Genomic DNA, 17,226 nt, shown 5'->3' with positions numbered 1-17,226 from the left:
GTGTAAAAAATTATTAGGATAGTTTGCTTTTTTCTCAATCAAAACCTTAAAATCCATGTGTATTTTCGCTTACAGCACATTTCAATTTGGACTAGCCACATTTCAAGTGCCAATAGCCACATGTGGCTAGTGGCTACTGTGTTGAATAACACAAGTCTAGAGTCAAAAGCTGAAAGCTGAGGACTGACCAATTAAGCTGTAGAGTGAGTGGTCCTGAGCCCGGGGACAATATTGATTTTCTTCAGGTCATGTCAATGGTTTAATGTTGTTCTTAATTCAATAGAAAAAAAAAAGGTTAAGACATTACAAACCATTTTATTTAGTGAACGTGGAGACACTACTTCGTTGAATATAGAAAGAAAAAGACGAAGTAAATTAGCAAGTTGAGACAGTTAAGAAGACATTTCAGTTCTAAGCCTCAAATATCTTGAATTGTCTTGAAAGTTGCCTTGATTTGCCATTTTACTTAATAGTATAGCATCTACTCTCAACCTCAAGTTTCTCGATAAATGTTTTATTTTAATATTAAATTTGAAGTCCATTCCCCCTAACTTCCTCACTTTGAAATCTGATTTGTAAACCTGCATAAGCAAATCAGATAACCCCACCCCTCACTTATTTTTATTCTACTTGAGCCAGTCACTTGACTGCTCTGGATCTGTTTTCTCAAACATAATGAAAAGATTGGATTAAATAACTGCTATGATTTATCACCTAATATGCAACACAATATATCTCAGGCTAAGTATTTTGCATTAACTATAATCCTTGCCACAAGCTTTTTTTTTTTTTTTTAATTGAAGCATAGTCGATTTACAATGTTGTGTTAGTTTCTGGTGTTCAGCATAGTGATTCAGTTATACACATACACACACACACACACACACACACACATTCCCTTTCATACTCTTTTTCATTATAGGCTATTACAAGATATTGACTATATTGTTCCCTGTGCTGTACAGTAGGACCTTGTTGTTTATCTATTTTATATATATAGGAGTTAGTATCTGCAGATCCCAAACTTCCAATTTATCCCTCCCTACCCTCTTTCCCCTCTGGTAACCATAAGTTTGTTTTTTACGTCTGTGAGCCTGTTTCCATTTTGTAAATAAGTTCATTTGTGTCATTTTTTAAAATACTTCACATATAATTGATATCATGTAGTATTTTTCTTTCTCTTTTCTGGCTTACTTCACTTAGTAGGACAAACTCCAGGTCCCTTTGCCACAGGCTTCTGAGATAAGTATACACTACATTATCCCAATTTTCTAGACTGGGAAACTGAGGTTTAGAGAGCAGCTTACCCAAGGCGGAAGAGGTCTGTAAAGTGTCCCAGTCTATTGTGAGGGCTCATGAGAAACTTCCTGGAGAGACAACTGAAACCAAATCTTGAAGGATGAGTTGGGTTGAGCTAGGAGAAGATGCAGGTTAGAGGGGAAGGAGAGAGACAGACGGAAGAGGGGGAAGACTGGAAAGCCTGGGGTTGGTAAGAAAAGATTTGGCTGAAGAAGTAACCCCAAGGTCAAATAATGAAGAGTCTGGATTTCATCCAGAAGAGAATAAATAACTATTGAAAAACTTTAAACATGAGAGTGCCAAGCTAAGATTTGTTTTTGGAAACAAAGATGCCAAGAGACTTGTTGGGGGCATTGTGGTAATCCAGGCAAGAAGTGAAGAGGCCTGAATTAAGAGAAGCTTATCTGAAAACATCCTTTCTGTTTTGCATGTATCCTCTCTATCAAGGCATCAGCAAGGGAGACAGGGAAGTAGAGGAAATCACTTTTGCAAAATGCGGAGCATTCCTTTGTTACTGAGCAGATGACTTTTCTCAGCGTAGTCAAAGCTGAGAGAGGAGACAAGTGCAGTTCTCCAAACCTTCTCCTGCTGAAAGGTTCTAGGCAGGACTTTGTTCTCACAGGATAATTATTCCTGCCCAGATGTAAACCAGTTTGCAATTTTATTGTTTCTCTTCCCCCAAGAAAAGGTTCAAAGGAGTTCAAAAGATATAACCAGCCAAGAAAATAGGAAGATTATTCTAGAATCTCTTGGTTCTGCCAAGACTATATAAGGGATTTAACAGTAATATAGATGAAGGTAATAGACTTTTATACCATTTCTACCACTGACTTTGACATTCATCCATTCTCTCATTCGCTTGCTTAATACCTACTGATAGTAACTATGATCAGGGTTCTGTACTAGATGCTATGATGATGGGGCAATATGCAACAGTGCATCAGAAATAGATCTGGTCTTCAAGAAGCTGAGACAATAAGACATGCACTAAATAACTGTAAGTTGTGTTTGAAAATGCCTAAAATGGGTATAAACTGAATGCTGTAGAATTGAAAAAAGATGAGGCTACCCCAGGTAATAAGGAACAAAAAGTTACTGGAGAAAAATTTTGCCTTTAACGTGAATGATAATGGATGTCTAAGATTCAGACTTGCAGAGACTTGAGGAAGAGCCATTTAGGCCATTGTTTCCCAAACTGGAGTCAAGGGTCTGAAAAAAGTCATTGGGAATTCCATGTGAAAAGGGTCCCTGGTTGCGCTGGTAATTTGCCTATTTGTTCTCAGATTAATGTCCTTCTCTCTCTCTGCCCTGTTCTGTATTACAAGAGGTTGTTCCTTGCAAATGACATTTCTCAGGCTCCCTCATTGATTTCTTTGTGGTTTGATTTGGCCAATGAAGGAAAGGGTGGCAGGTGAGGGGCCATGGAGAGGCTATGTCTTCCCTTCTCCTTGTGTTTCAGGCAGTGTCTCCAGTTGTGGCTGCATCTTTTTTGTGGTTCCAACTGCAGGTGGAAAACTCCTCCCTCTTTAGTCCCAGCTTCTGCTGGGCAGTCCTGGCTCTTGGGCTGGTGTGTTTGTTATCTATTGCTGCATAATAAATTACCTTGAAACTTTAGAGCTTAAAACAAACATTTTATTATCTCACACAGTTCCTAAGGTTTAGTAACCTGAGAGTGACTTAGCCAGGTGTTTCTGCCTCAGGAACTCTCATGAGATCGCAGTCAAGATGTTGGCTGGGGCTGCAGTCATCTCATGGCTAGCGTAGGGCTGAAAAAGTCATTTCCAAGTTCACTCACATGCTTGTTGGCACGGTATAGTTCCTAGCTGACCATTGGCCAGAGTCTTCAGTAGTCTTCCAGGTGGCCTTCTCCTTACAGCTACCTACAACATGGCAGCTTGCTTCTCTAATAGGGAGTTATCCAAGAGATAGAGATACCAGAATGGAAGCTGCAGTCTTTTTAATAACCTAATCTCAGAAGTAACATATCGTCATTTCTGCTACATGATGTCGGTCACACAGACCAAGTATGACAGAGTGCAGGAGGCGCCTACACAAGGGTGTGAATAATAGGAGGCAAGGATAATTCAGGGCTATCTTTGGGAGGCTGGCAAACACAATCCATCCTCAGGTCCCAAATGATTCAGGTCCTTCCCACATGCAAAATATGCTCACTTCCTTCCAAAGTCACCAAAAGCCTTATTTCATTATAGCATCAGCTTGAAGTCTAACATCTTATCATCTAAAGCAGGTCCAGATGCAGCTGAGGCTCCTTGGGTGTAGTTCCTTAAGTACAGCTCCTAGAGTACACTTCTTCTTCCCCTGTGAAACTAAAGCAACAATTTATTTGCACACCCCTCCCCCAATATACCCAACACACAATATGGTAAGACAGGTGTAACAGGGTAACTGCTATAGATATTCCTGATCAAAAAGAGGGAAAATGGCAGGCACAGAGGAGTCACTGGTTCATCATAATTCTGAAATCCAGTTGAACAAACGTTGAAGGTTCCTTGGTTAAGTCTCAAAGCCTGAGAATAATTCACCCTGGCTCTCAGCTCCATGTTCTGGAGTCTTGGTTCTGACCTCTAAATCTTCCTCCTTTTTTTTAATGAAAGATAGCCCATGTTTACAGCTGAGAAGTTCTCTCAGCCTACTTCTTGTCTGTGGAACTTTGAGGGTCCCAAGGCCTCTTTTCATTTTGCACTCTCTCTATCCCTTTTGGTTCAAGGTGGCAATGTTTCTGCATACATACTTAAAAAATGTTATGAGTCATCTGTAAATATTATTGGGGTCCACTCCATTAGATGAAAGCCACACCTTCAAATATCTTTCAGATAAGCTATTTGCTACTTTAGACTTCTGATGAGATGACTGAGGGACAGTGTCCTTAAGCTTCCTAGGTGCTTTATCATTTTATTGAGAGAGTATGTGAAACATACCTTTAATATCCTTCGAGGGCCTTTTGTCTGACTTAATAGTATTCTGATGCACAACCTTAAATCTTTCTAAGATTTTAACAAAAGATTTTATAGTCATACCCTTGGCTTCATCTTAGGACCATGTTTTACTAGCAGTGCCATGGATTTGTAGCTCAGAAGCTACATCTTAATTTTAGCATTGTTTGCCATTTAGAGAGTCTGAGAATCTTCAAAACCAGCAAATTATGTCTTCGTTTGTTTAACAGTTCTTCCCCCAGTTTGCCTCTCTCCTCTTACATTTTACTATAAGCAACAAGAAGTAACCGTTGCTTGGAAATCTCCCTAGCTAGATTACCCAGTTCATTAGACATAGTTTCTGCTTTTCAATTACTGCAGGCAACAGTGTTACTGAACTTTCTGCCATTATATAACAAGAGTCCCCTTTCCTCCAATTTCCAATAACATTACCTTATTTTTTTGCAAGCCCTTACCTGCAGCCATATCAAAGATCACGATGTTTCTATTAACGGTTTCTTCAAGTTTAGGCTTTCACTAACACTCTCCCCCAAATCCACTGTCCAGTTCCAAAGTTACTTCTGCATTTTAGGGTTTAGGATTTTGTTACAGCTGAATCCCACTTCCAGGTAGCAATTACTGTTCCCCTAAAAAAAAAAAACTAAAAAAAATTTTTTTTAAATGTTGAATTAGAATTTTTTTAAAATCTGCTTTTTCTTATAGTAATAAGATACTGCAACGCCACCAAACGATCATTAGATTATCGGTCTTGGCTTAATTTTCCCAAAGGCTATAGAAAATAAAATGCCTTAATCTTGAGGCACTTTGAGAAGTACTGAATGAACTTTGCAGGTATTCACCTTTGTAAGACTCCCTCTGTTTTCTAGATGGAAGGGGTAGAAGAAGAATAATTTCCAAAGTCCTTTTTTTTTATATATTCAATTGCAGATCAAATGCATAGCCATGATCAAAGAGATGAATTACACAAAGAATAATCAAAAACCTAAAAATGTACACATCTTGAATCACTAGTAAATGACTTCGACAGTTTCAATTCAAACAATTTCATACTTTATATTTATACCTTAACCTTTTAATATACTTAAAAAAAAACTTAAATGCAAATATTTAGAAAATACACAAAATGAGCAGGTCTGCTTTTAGAAAAGAAAATATGAGTAAACCAGATTGAGAATATATGATTTTTTAAACTTCATTTATAAAGCAGCTGCAGATATTCTTCTTATTTTACTATTAAACATAGTTAACACAAAGTATTAGTGTAGGCTTGTTTTCATTCTCTGTGCAACTCAAAGCAGTGGTTCATAAAGGACCACAGCCTATTTGGATATGCTGGAATGCTACGTAGCTACCACCAGTGACAAGAACCTGGCTTATGTCCACATTTGGAAATGCGTACACAGAGTAATGTAAGTACATAGAGTAATATAAACAGAAAAGAAGAGACACAAAGTAGCGTATATACTGTGACTAAGTCATGTAGAAATGCATGTATGCATAATGTAGTGTGGTGGAAAGGAAAGCGGGGAATCAGAAGAGCTGAGTTCTAGTTATGACTGGGCCTTCACTTGGCTGGGTATCCACATCTAAGCGATATAACTGCTTGTTCTCAGTTTCCTCTTCTGTGAAATAAAGAAGGTGATCTCGACTGATTTCAAGACCACTCTTAGTGCTAACATATAGTGATTCCGTAGTTCAGAGATTTGTAGTGACATAAATATAGTTTCCTGTTTATTACCTTCTTTCTGGGAAAGTTGTTTAGGTTAATAATAATACTAAAGGGATATCACATGTCTTTAGTAAGACCTGGCAGAGGAATAATATTAATCAATAAATAAGATTCACTGATAGATAAATATACCACTTGCTTTAAACTTTGTTTAAAAAAAAAACCAAAAGCAATAGCAAGTCACTGAGGGTTTTGGAGTAGAAAACTGGCATGATAAAAGTAGCATTTTAAGTCAGGCAGTGGTGTGCCTCTTATCTGAAAACAAGGGAGAATGAAGGCAGAGTGATCCATTAAAGGGCGACTGACAATATACTAGGCCTGAGGTAGTGAGGGCTCGAACTTGGGAGAAGGCAGTCATTTACTTATTGGCACTTATGGACCCTTACTGTGTGAAGTGCAGAGGGAGCAAATACACTGTGAGTACACAATTATTCTCCATCTCCTTTCCCAATGTGTCCTCACAGAACTTATCATTACCTGAAAATATAAAGATTTGTTTGTTTGTTATTTTACTGTCTGTCTTACCCTCCAGAATATAAGTTCCATGAGGCACACAGTACCATAAGTATAAGTACTCAAAAGATCCTTGTTGAATTACAGAATATGTGAAAATTATATTGAATCTTACAGGCAGAGTCAAGCATCTTTTCTGATACATTTCTATGGCCTTGTAGCTTCAGGCTAATTTAGCACCAAAAGCCTCTTACAAGACCTTCCTGCTATGTTCATGATAAAATTAACTTAAGATATTATTCCTATAACTGCCTTCCTTTCAGCCTACTACTAAATATTTCCCCATAAATTCGCTTCTCTTCTGTTTAGAAATTCTTCTTTCTCTGATGCAAATGAAGCTGGAAGAGAGAGATGATTACCTGCGCTTTATTCTCAGTGCTTCTTTCTGAATTACCTGTATCTAGATATTAGTTATTAATTTAATACAATGGTTAAATACTCATTAGCTTTTCCCTTGCACTTCAGTTTACAAATTTAGTTGAAGATAAATAATACCAAACACTTTCTCTCTCAAAGCTGTTGGGAGATGTGACGGAGGGTGAGAGCCAGGGTGGAGAGCTCAGAAGTTCCAACAGTTAGCAATGGTCTCTATCTACTCTGGTCTCTGTGATTTTTACAACTCCCCACTGTGTTCAGCTTCAGAACTGCTCACCTCAGCCATGGGACTCGAACACTCCCTTCTCTGAGCAACACTTGAATCTGATTCCCTTAAAAATAGTAGCATTTCACATTTGTAGAGCACGTATATGTTTACAAAATTCTTTTTACTCTCATGATCTTACTTAAGTCTTATTTAATCTCTTTGTTCCCAAACAGATGATTACTTTTTTTCTCTAGAACAACAAAGAGGAAAACTAGATGTGGAAAAAGGGAGTTTATAGATAGTGAGTTATAAACTGACTAAACGCTAACATTGTCATCATGATGAGACCAAAGCTGTTTTGTTTGGCTCAGGTTCCTCACCCAGGATGGAGTTGATTTATTACCTTCCCAGGGCTGGTTTTTTCCTTTGTCCTCTGCTGTCTGGATCATCCATAATTACTTGTGTTGGAAGGCTGACACTACTCCAATGACTACTTGTCTCTCAGTCTGTTTGGTACCTGGCTCCGTCTTCCTTGCAGGCTGGAAACTGGAAGCTCCTCATTGTATTCCCCTTTACAGGTATCTCTATTAATTAGCTTGCCCTTATCACCTGTTAGGGGCCTATTGCTGATTAAGAAGTAACTGATTCTTCCTTTTGTTCTGATACCTCTCCTCTAAACTATTTTCTCCTATTCCTCTGAACTCAAACTATTTTTATTATTTCTTCCTGTTGTTTTTCTGGTACTTCCTGCAACTACACTTCTTGATTCTCTTTTCATCTTGCATGCGGGCAGCTGATAACCTTGTTCTGTCCCCATTATCTCAGGTTAACAATTCTACCTACTTTCTTGGGTATCAATCACTCAGGTGCCCTGGGAAACTGTGACTTCCCAAAGTCATCTCATTACGTTTTTACCAAGGCCAGCCCAATACCTTAGGGATCCTACCAGTAACAAAATAATAATTACCATTACTGAGCACTTACTGACATGTAGTCCAAGGCAATCTGCATAAATGATTTCATTTAATCCTTCACAGAACCCTATGAGGTTAAATTTGAGAAGGTGGGTCAACAGAGGCTTTATTTGCATGACTGTAAGTTAAACTATATCCAAAAGACAGTAACTGGATATGTTGGGGTGTAAGACTAGTCCTACAGACTAAGACCCTCAAATCTCAGGAAACACTTTATGGAGATTGTACCATACGTAGAAAAAACTTTTCCTGCATGGAGAGAGAGGTAAATCCTGGTGGACATTTACTAAATGGAAAGACTGCAAATGAAACTGACACTGATATTTCTTCTGAAGTCAGTTATACTGGTGACCCCCAACCAACCATACTTGCCAGCACTTATACCCTTATGTAGTCCCTGCCCTTCCATCAGAGCTGGACCTATGACTGGCTTTAAGGGTTAGAAATGGCAGAAGTGACACTGTGTCTGTTCCAAGTCTAAGCTTTAAGAATGTCTGGTAGCTTCTATTTCTTGGCTTTCAGGAACCCTGGGCGCCATTTGATAAGAGGAAGAAGCCCTGGGACTACACAGTGAGAAGGAGAGGTATTGCCTTGCTAGCATCCCAGTTGAGTCTGGCCTTCCAGACATTCCTGACACGGTGTCAGACATATGAGTAACCCTGGAGATTCCAGCCCCAGCTGCCATCTGACTACAACCATGTGAGAGACCCAAATGAGACCAATGGAACTGACCAGCAGAGCACCAACCAGTCAGCCCACCCAATCATGAGAAAAAAGAAAAAAAAAAAAAAAAGACTGTTGATTTGATTTAAGCCACTACATTTTGGAGTGGTTTATTAAGTAGTAATAATTAACCAAAATATTACTAATATTAATAATGGTAGATGTTATGGTTGGTTTGGAGTCCCATTAGTTAATATTAGATCAAGAGGCTTAAGACTATCAGAATCCTACCTCAGACCACAGCCATGCCCCAACCTTCAAGGTCTGGAGGAAGAAATATACACGGGAGACAGCAGCAAAAGACAACAAGTAAACCTGAATTTTAGCTAGGCTTGCGCTCTCTGGTAAGGTGGTCTGAGGTCACATGCCTAGAACTGGAGGCTTACAGGACCTTTTCCAGGGGCAAAATTAAAAATATCTAACCACCAGGACAGCGAGGACCTTGCCTAATCAAAACGGACACTGGCTGAACCAGGCTGCACCTTCACAGTGTAAATATAGCCTAGCTGTTCCCTCTCTCTAAGCCTGCGATCAGTGTCACTCAGTCCCATAGGGACCAAGGGAGAAGAGCCCAGAGGGATCCATACCCACGTGCGTAATCCGAGCACATCACGCGTGACCTTAACTGCTGGGAAAAATGGCCTGGTCTGTGACTGAGAATCTAACCAACTACAGATTGACTACTACTCTCATGGAGGCAGAGGAACACCAAGGGTGATAAGGAAGAAACCGTGGAATTTCCCCTTCCCTAGACCCTTTACATGGAATCTCATTTAATCCTCACTGAAAGGCAGATATTTTTCTTGCCATGTTACCCATGAGAAAATTAAACACTAGAGAGGCTGAGTAACTTGTCTGAGGTCACACAGTTTGTAAGTATTAGGAATTACAGGGGTGGGGTGGAGAAGGTCAGTAAGGAGAGATGGTTTTTAAGTACAGTGCATTGTGAAGTCACTCACACGGTCATCCGTTTTTTGTTCAAGTGAAAAACAAAGTCAAATGCAAGTGCTGTACCGTTAAAGGCACCCAAGGAAACAGGGCCCAAAGTCACCCTTTTTTGTGGCTTGATTATGGACCAGGTGGGAGGAAGGCATCTCTCTCGACTTCAGCAGAGAAGTGGCTGCACACTGGCTGTGGTTAGTGATATGAGTCAGTGAATAGCCACTCAGAAATGCATGTCAAACCTCCCTTCCCCCCGTATCCTTCAGAGATACAGAAGGGACCTGAGCTTCCAACAATCGCCTTGTGGAGGCTGCTTCCATCCATATTACCCAACTGTACTGTCAGACTCAAGTGGCCTGGAGAGATGTGCGTTACACAAACACTACAGCTCTGACAGAAAACTCTATGTTTGTTCCACCCCCACATTCTCCACTCAAGTTCCCAGAAGTTTGCAATTATCCTCAAAAGACATTTCCAGACAAAGCTTACTCAGCTTTGGTTTTCACTAGAATGAGATTGTTTTGTTTTGTTTTGTTCTTTTTCATCTCTTTAAACTTGGTTGACCATTCTCCTTCAACTCCTAGGCTGGTGTATAAAGGCCAGTCATGAACCACACACCTGCTCCCATTCACTCTTCACCTGCTTGTTCTTTCTCTCCTCATCCTGGATTCTTGGCCCTATTTGCCAGTTAGATATTTGCATCTCTGTCTTTCTTTGTGTCAACCCCATTTCTTTCTTCACTGGACTCCACTTTCTCTTGCAGGCTGCATGGACATTGACCTCTTGCCCAGTTTTCAGTTGTTCTAACTCCCCTGGCTTGGTGTCCTATATTGACTTAACTGAGAGTCTTCATACTAAGCCCTAGTATTGCAGAATTCCACCAGCCAACTGCAGCTGGGTGGCATCTACTGTCCAAGTCCTGTGCTTTTGGAAAAAAAACTACCTAACAAAAACAATGGCAGAGGAGATGGAAGAGTTGCTTTAACCTGCATTTGCTGGCACTGCCTGCCAAATTTCTACTTGCCTGCCTCTGCACCCCTTTCCTTCTGGCTCCAAGAGATTTAGGAAGGATTAAAAATATATATATTCTTTTTTTTCTTTAAAAAAATATTCTTGGTTACAACTTTGGAAAACTGTTCAGCAGTAGCTACTAACACCAAACACATGCATATACTTTCACCAAACAATGCTACTCTTAGATATATACCCAACAGAAATGCATACATATGTTCACCAAAGGATATATACAAGAATGCTCATAGCAGGACTATTCATAACAGCAAAAAACTGGAAATAATCCAAATGTCCAACAGCAGTGGAATGAATAAAGAGAAGTATATTCATATAATACACTATATAATGATGAAAAAAATACTACTGCAATGCACAACATGAATGAATCTTACAAACACAGAAAAGCCACACACAAAAGAATACATAACATATATTCCATGCATATGAAATTCTAAAACAGAAAAAAACAGATCAATGTTGTTACAAGTCAGAAAAGTGGTTACCATAAGGGGAGTGGTAATCAGGTGGGGATATGAGAGGATTGGACGCTGATAGTGTTTTGTTTCTTAATCTGAGTACTGATTAAACTAGTGTGTTCACTTAGCAAAAATTCGTCCAGCTGTACACTTAAGATTCATGTATTTTCCTATATATGGTATATGTGAATGAAGTGACAGAAAGAAAAACTTCCTTGCTTTCTCCTAAAAATGTAGTTGTGAAGGACACTCAAGGTTAGTGACTGGGTAAATGGGGTTTCCTGTGTTTCTACTAGCCATTTTGGAAAACCTGGCAATTCCTATTAACCTAAAAAAACCCCTACAGATTTCTCTGCTGTAATGGAAACATTCCCCACAACCTCCAAGTGAACATCACGATGTTTGGCAGGATGTGATCAGTGGTATGGCACACAGCCAACACTATACAGGTTCCCAGGTGGAACAGAAGGAACATCACTGTGGGCCTCCAAGAAGGATTCAGGGGGATGTTCTGGGATGAATTAACCAGGTTGGTTGGATAAGACAGCTTGCAGGCTGCAGAGCATGGGGTCATGGCAAATCTGGACAAGGGGTGAAGCGGGAATAGAGGACCAAGGAGATTATTTTAGTGAATTACCTAGCCAAAGAAACAGGCAGAGCAGCAGAGGCTAGGTACAGGACACCAGGATGAAAATGGAGACCATCGGGACAGCGCAAGTGGATTTGATAGAGGATGGAGCACAGGAATGAGCTGTGTGTAGGGCCCTTACAGTCTCCACAGATTGGGAGAGAACTGTGAAAGGGCTGTGCTGTTTAAAACAAAAATTCTATAATCTTTCCACTACTCTACCCAGCCTCCCTTTCTAGGCTCTTCGTTTGAGTGACATCCCTCGCTCATATCCTACCTCCAGGCTCTCCTTCAAGCTTCTAGGAATTTGGTTCCTTTAACATTTCTCAGACTTCTATGATTTGGGCATCTCCCACTGTTTTGGGTGAGAAATTCCACACATTAATCAACAACCTCCTGACCCCTCCCAGGTCAACCATACCCCTCTCCTTCAGTCACCACCACCCTCCTGTGGGCTGGGGGAGGGGGAATCCTTCAGAGAAAAAATAAGAGCAGCTAGAAGCTAGCAAGCCTAGTGCCTCAGAACTCAAGAGCATTCCTTTACTGCTGGAGTCACAATATACCCTCTCTGATTCTGCCCCTGTTCTAGTCTATTCCCTTCCAGACTATGTTATTATACTTGGTAAATCCATGCAAACTGCCATGAGAGGCTTATAACAAAGTCCACTAGTGGCCATCTTCCACACCGGGAACTCCTCCAGGCCACAGTCCTTTCTGCCCCTTTTGCTCCTATTTATTAATTGGCTCCCCCTGCTTTCCCACCATATTGGCTCTACACCTTGGCCCCGCTCTAGGACAGTGAGAGTAACAGGCACTCTCTCCTGGTCCCTATAGGATACCACCCTATACGGCCACCTTTGTTCCATTTTATCCTATCAGGAGAGAGTAAGCAAAATTCCCTTGTTTCTATGGTACTACTTGCTGCTTACCTGGCTATTTGATATTCTCTTTCCTAAAATGTTGCACACTAAGATCTGAACCAACAGCAGTGATAAAGGGTAGTGGAAACCTGCATTTTGGAAACTGATAAAGTAAGTTTAAATTTCTGGATCTATCACCTACTAGCTAGGAGACTTTGGACAAGTTACTTGACCTTTCTAAGCCTGTTTCCTCATTTGTGAAATAGTGATCTAGTCTTGCAGAGTTGTAGGAAAGATTAAGTAACACTATGTGAAGATAATGAAGTAACATTATGTGAGGCTTATATGAACTACTTAATAAATGTTTGTTGTTATTGTTGGAAGATCTGTTATAAGATATCCTCCTTTCCAGTTACTGAATAGTGTTAAGGAGTTCAGCTGACCTGAAAAATAAAATGCATTTGCTGTGAAGTACACAAACGAATCCCTTTCTATGAGTGTCCACCAAGAGAGGCATAAACAGTAAGTTCATCAAAGAAGCACATTCTGGGTTACCAGGAGGAAAAGGCAGGGGAGGGATAGATTGGGAGTTTGGGATTAATAGATATACATAACTATATATAAAATAGATAAATAACAAGGACCTACTGTATAGCAGAGAGAATTATATTCAGTTTCTTGTATTGAGCTGTAATGGAAAAGAATCTGAAATATATATATATTTATACATGTATATATATATATAAAACTGAATCACTTTGCTGTACACCTGAAACTAACACTGTAAATCGACTATACTTCCATAAAAAATAAGAATTTTAAAAAATAATTTTAAAAAAGCACATTTGGAGGTGCAGAAGAATGCAATTCAAGAATACAAATTAAGCACCAAGATCACATTATGCATTAAAAAACACAAATGTTTGGGGAAATGATAGAATCAAGAAAAAGTCACAGTCCTAATACACAGCTGATCTCAGTAAATGGCTGTTGACTATGGAAGGGCCTAAGGGAAGGTGGCTCCAAAGAAGTCTATGTCCAGTCTACCTACATAGGATTCTAGAAAGAAATTGTGTGCACGTTGGATGTGGCAGCAGGCTGAAGCTGAGAGAACAAGGCAGTAATAAGAAATGCAATGCTTTGAGCAGCAATAAGACAAAGGCCAATTAATCCACAGAAGTCAAGAGTGAGTAAATAAATATCAGAGGGCAGAACCAGATAGGATGACCAAAGTACATGTAAACAATCTGCAGGGAGGAGAGCTGTTGAACAGACAAACAGCTGGCGTCAGAGAGGGTCACAGGCAATGTGGAAGAGGCAGAGCTGGAGGGAGAACACACAGTACCCAGACTCAGCAGAGAAGGACTCTCGATACGGAAGCCAACACACTCTCTTAGCCTCAACAGCCATTAGTTTCCTTACCCTGGTGAGAAGGCATCTGTAGCGAGCCTGGTCTGTAGTCTTGCTGGTAATAGTGACTGGTTGGTTAGGAGTGGGGGGTAAAACTTGACAAAGTTCTCTGGAAAAGTATTTCAGGGCTGTCTTCATTGCCCTTGGATATGCAGGATAAACCCTGGATGCAGGTTTATCTGAGTGTCATTGATGGAAAAAGAGGACTTGACTAGATCGCAGATCTGATCAGTAAATCCCCACAGGCCGGCCTCAGGTCCACAACCTTCCTAGATAAATAAAATGGCAGGAGGGGAGGGGATAGCTCAAGTGGTAGAGCGCATGCTCAGCATGCAGAAGGTCCTGGGTTCAATCTCCAGTACTTCCTCTAAAAATAAAGAAATAAATCTAATTACCACTTCCCCCAACAAATAAAATGGTAGGATTATCCATGGTCTCTTTCTGAGAAAAACATTTAGTGTGCCTAGCAGTAGTGTGCCAAGTATAAAGAGTCTAAGAATGTCAATCTTAAAGCCCCTGAAGGAATCTGTTGTCTGGTGGTGTATCAATTTTCATATAGATGAGCTAAGTGCCACAGGAAATTTGGGAGGCCAAGTGACACTGTGAAAAGTACATGGGTTTTAGTGTCTGACAAATCTAGTTCGAATTCCAGCTTTACCACTTAACAGCTGTGTGACTGCACAAATTATTAAACTGCTCTGAGTCTCAGTTTCCCCAACTATAAAATGGAGACAATATTTACTGGAAAGAGTTATGAAAGTTAACTGAGAGAAACACGTATTTCACTATGCTAGACACAGTGCAGCTAATGGCACTCAATAGGTGGGAATTCTTTTTCCTTTCTGCTGATTTTTAGTGAACAAAGCCATACCTTGTATTTGTTATTGTAAATTTCCCTCGATCTAGAAACCTACTTGAACTTTTTAGACATTCTTACTGCTATCTGAATCCCAGATGTTCTGATAAGAACATAAAAGAATTTGTAACTACAGTGTGTAACTGCAGAATAATTGCTCCTCAAAAATGTCCAAGTCCTAATCCATCTAACTTGTGAATATGCTAAATATGTTTGCTACCTTACTTGGCAAAAGGAATTTTGCAGATGTGATTAAGGTTAATGACCTTGAGATGGGGAGATTAATCTGGACTATCCAGGTGGGCCCCAAATGATCACAGGAGTCCTCAAAAGCAGTGAACTTCTTCCAGGTGAGGTCAGTCAGAGGGAGATGTGACTCTGGAGGGTCAGAGGGATATGTAAAGAGGACTCAACTTCACCATTACTGCCTTTGAAAATGGAAGAAGGTACCGTAACCAAAGGAATGCAGGCATCCTGTAGAAGCTGGAAAAGGCTAGGAAACAAATTCTTCCCGAGAGCCTCCAGAAAGGAATGAAGCCCTGATGGTATCCTGACTTTAGTCCAGTGGGGCCTGTGTTGAACTTCTAACCAATGGAGCTGTAAGATAATAAATCTGTCGTTTAAGCCACTAAAAGTGTGATCATTTGTTACAGCAGCAATAGAAACCAACATCTACAGGCACCAATAATGGCTCAGGACTATGGGGATAATTGACATCATGGCCGTCCAGTTAACCAATTGATGATTCATAATAATCAAGCAGTAAATATTCACGCTATGATGAAAATGATCTTCGTAACACCTCACAAATATTCTTCTAAAGTCATATTTATTTTTTTCTCTTAATCTTCAATTTTAAAAGGCAGATGTGGCCAAGCAGATCTGGCCGCCCTAGCCCAAGGGAGATAGGAGGGCTTTCTTGAAACTCAGGGTGAAAAAATAAGATATGGATGGCAGGAATTGTAGACTGAGCCTCAGCTATGTCTCCACTCTGACTTCATGCATGTCAGGACATTTCCATAGGGGGCTGACCACAGAGGAAGAATGTCCTTCACGGGAAAAATAATAACTGAACTCCTCGGAGTTCAAGTGCTAGCCTCAGGCTCCCCAAAGCAGAGACTTCCAAGAAGTGACAATTCACTCAAGTTACCTTTACTAATAAATGATTTGTACAAAGATACATATTTTTGGAAACACAGGGAAGGATGCGCAATCAGGATCAGGAAGAACAGGAATAGGAGGGTGGCTATGGATTTAAGGTAGTTCCAAGATCTTAGCCACAGATTTTGTGAATCTTTACTCTTGAGTGACTCAGCCACTCCCACTGTGTCTGCCACACTCTCCACTCACTATTGCCTGGCTTTCTTAATCTACTCTGTGTGTCTTTTCTGCATCATAAGTTCTGCTTATTCATAACCTGGGTTACTCATAACTTGACTCAGTCAAACCTTTGACTCATTCAAGCTCTCTCCTGACTTCCCCAACTTCTCTTAACCTTATAGCCTTTCAGCTTTATTCATGCATTTTTTTCATAAATTTGAAAAATTGCTGTTGAGCTCCTACTGTGTGCCCCCATGCTGATTATTGTTCGGTCAGAGAGAGAAACATCAATCAAATAATCATAACAGTGCTTCAGGTAGATTTTGATTGCCTCAGATAATTTGTTTAAAGCAGTCCCAGGGATCAGTTACTGGACGCTCTATGGCCTGAATGTCTGCTTTCAGGAGCAGCAGCAACAGGCTGTCATGTTTATTACTAAGACACTCCCTCTTCTCCAACGTCCAGACAGAGCTGATTGGACTAAGAGTTGGCATTTGACCAAGGACAGTTAATGGAGTGGCTGGCCAGCAACCTGCAATTTAACCCAAATTATTAAGCTTCCCATAGAAGGAAGAAATTATAGTGTAGCAGACATACAGAATTGATAAGTTTACTATTGGGGGATAAACCTTACATTCCAGAGCAGTAATCTAAATGTGGAAAGACTTCATCTATAGGGAACTTTCTCATTTACAGGATGGAAAGTTAGAGGGCACTTATTTGATTCAGGGACTCTGAGGAGGAAGCAGGGCAGAGAGCAGGAGTGGTTTTGAACATAACACAGGGCAGGGTTTGTCACTCAAATGATGGCCAGAGTGAGGCTTAGGGAAACTCTGCCAGGTTCCTTCCAAGGAAGTTGTCAGCCTTGGGTAGGAGCAAATCCATGCAGTGTGCTTCCCAGGGCTGGCTGGAAGAAGTGGCAGGAGCAAGAGGTCTTTGAATTCT

At 40.3% G+C, this 17,226-nt stretch overlaps 1 long non-coding RNA gene across 1 annotated transcript in view; it reads right to left on the bottom strand.

Moving 5' to 3' along the window:
- Nucleotides 1-2,909: 2,909 nt before the first annotated feature.
- The window catches only part of LOC105097831 (uncharacterized), a 131,872-nt gene continuing 117,555 nt past the window's right edge, over nt 2,910-17,226 (bottom strand). Inside the window, exons 5-6 of the long non-coding RNA XR_010384437.1 lie at nt 4,709-4,893; nt 2,910-3,626 (exon numbers count right to left, since the gene is read on the bottom strand). This is a non-coding gene — a long non-coding RNA (uncharacterized LOC105097831). The remainder of the gene's footprint in view (nt 3,627-4,708; nt 4,894-17,226) is intronic.

This window comes from Camelus dromedarius, chromosome 16 (genome assembly GCF_036321535.1).
Source record: "Camelus dromedarius isolate mCamDro1 chromosome 16, mCamDro1.pat, whole genome shotgun sequence".
Lineage (NCBI taxonomy): Eukaryota > Metazoa > Chordata > Mammalia > Artiodactyla > Camelidae > Camelus > Camelus dromedarius.
Note: the sequence above shows the minus strand (reverse complement) of the source record. Positions and strands in the feature narration are given on the sequence as shown.